Source organism: Arachis duranensis, chromosome 10 (genome assembly GCF_000817695.3).
Source record: "Arachis duranensis cultivar V14167 chromosome 10, aradu.V14167.gnm2.J7QH, whole genome shotgun sequence".
Classification (NCBI taxonomy): Eukaryota; Viridiplantae; Streptophyta; class Magnoliopsida; order Fabales; family Fabaceae; genus Arachis; species Arachis duranensis.
Window position 1 is genome coordinate 86,883,344 of NC_029781.3, and position 2,675 is coordinate 86,886,018.

A 2,675-nucleotide genomic window follows, 5' to 3' on the forward strand; every position below is an offset into this window, starting at 1 on the left:
TATAGATTAAGGGTGTGGAGCTCTGCTGTACCTCAAGTTTCAATACAATTACTATTACTTTTCATTCAATTCTCTCTTATTCTTATTCCAAGATATACGTTGCACAACAATTGATGAATGTGATGATCCGTGACACTCATCATCATTCTCACCTATGAACGCGCGTGATTGACAACCAATTCCGTTCTACCTTAGGCCGGGCACATATCTCTTAGATTCCCCAATAGAATCTTCGTGGTATAAGCTAGATAGATGGCGGCATTCATGGGGATCCAGAAAGTCTAACCTTGTTTGTGGTATTCCGAGTAGGATCCTGGGAATCCGGAAAGTGTAACCTTGTCTGTGGTATTCCGAGTAGGATTCCGGTATTGAATGACTGTGACGAGCTTCAAACTCCTGAAGGCTGGGCGTTAGTGACAAACGGAAAAGAATCAATGAATTCTACGCCAACCTGATTGAGAACCGACAAATGATTAGCCGTGCTGTGACAGAGCATTTGGACCATTTTCACTGAGAGGATGGGATGTAGCCATCAACCAAGGGTGATGCCTCCAGACGATTAGCCGTGCAGTGACAGCGCATAGGACCATTTTCCCAAGAGGATTAAAAGTATCTATCCCTTTTTATTTTCTATTTATTTATTAATTTTCGAAACCCAAAACCTTTTAATCTGCCTAACTGAGATTTACAAGGTAACCATAGCTTGCTTCATACCAACAATCTCTGTGGGATCGACCCTTACTCACGTAAAGTATTACTTGGATGACCCAGTACACTTGCTGGTTAAGTTGAACGGAGTTGTGGAAAGAAAAAGCTTCTCTAACAGTACCTGGAATTCATGTATCACAATTTCGTCCACCAAGCATCAACAATTAACAAGAGACGTCACAAGAGAAACACAAAAATGCAAATTTCAGACAAAAATAGAAAGGGAGAAAGAAAAGGGGAAGTTACAGCAAAAGAAGCAAGAGAAGAGAAATCGTTTTTGTGAAAAAAGTTCAAAACGAACGAAGAGACGGAGCATTAAAAGAATTAATGAGGTTATTAAACCCTCACGCATTCCCAAAGCAGGGAGATGCATGTTTTCAAAAGAATAAAATTCAAAAGAAATGTTCCGCATTCAAAGGAGAACTCTACAAAGAAGAAATCGACAAAATGCTCGAGATCGGCTTCACCCGAGAAGTTCCGAAGTCCTACAGTCTAAAGACTCGACCTCAAAAGGAAGACCGAGCTCAAGCAGGGGCACTGTTCATACCCTGGGTCAAGCTATCCGACCCGGGATGTTCTACCGACAAAGCGACCGACCTCTTCAGGTCAGGACAATCCGACCTCTTCTGAAAGAGCTCGACCAAACTACCAGGAAAGCCCAATAAAGGGCCCAAACAGAGGAACACGACCCGAATCCAAGGGCAGCCCAAGTCTATAAAGATAAAGGCGGTTCCCTCAAAGATAAGATGACCTCGCTCGAAGATAAAGATAAGATAAGATAACTAACTTATCTTATCTAAAGAAGGTCTCTCTACACCATTATAAATACACTGGAGCACCCAGGTATAACTCATACTCTGATTCTACTCAATACCTGCTTAATACCCTTGCTAACTTAAGCATCAGAGTCCCTTGCAGGTACCCCCCACCCTCCGAGATGAAGGATCAGCAGCACTACCAAGTCCAACAAGTGGGACACGGCGGCTCCCGCCACCATCATCAAGTCGGACACAACAGCTCCGACCAGTACAGAAGATCTCGTCCGAGATCGACCTATAGTTTCAGGTAACCCTCGGAACAATATCCAACCCCAATTCATTAACAACCACTCCCAAACTACCTTTAACTAATTCAACAAGCCAAAACCACCAATTTATATCAACATAAACCACATATATGAGCAACCCTTCATTAACATATATCAACCCCTCAACACATATATCAACCCTTCACATTTATTAACCCTTCAACATATATATCAATCCTTTATTAGCATATATCAACCAAATTCCATTAACATGTACCAACATCAACATCAACTCATCATTAATAACTCCAAGAGCACACATTCAACAACATCAACAACTCAAGCTCATAAATTTATCCAATATCATCACAAAACTAATCATTTAATACATTTAACCTTTTCAACTTAACCTATGGTTCTCTAGCCTAAGTTTTCACAACACCTTAAATGTTAAACGCGCGAAACCTAAACCATACCTTGGCCGATCACTTTATTCAAACCAATGCAGCCTCACAAGCTAGAATACATCCCCCCAAGTTCAATGAAACCAGCCACAAACCGAGCTTCAATCACCAATAATTCTCTAAATACTCACTTTTCAATTTCAATGCATGTATATGAACTTAATTCACACCTAATACACACATATATTTCAAATTCAGATTTTACCTAATTGATTCAAAATTAAATTAAAGTTTAGGGAATCCTTACTGCTCCCACACGCGTAGCAACTCAAACCCAGTAAGCTCTACAAGCTAACTCGAACCTAGAACATCAAAATTGGCAAAATATAGGGTTTTAATTTCAAGAATAGAAAGGGGATAGAGATTCTGGAACAGAAATGGAGCTTGCCCATAAAATTGATCTAATAGAAATGTAGAGCTCAACGGACTGGACGCGTGGCCACGAACGGTGCGACGATCGAAGCTCAAACGGAAAA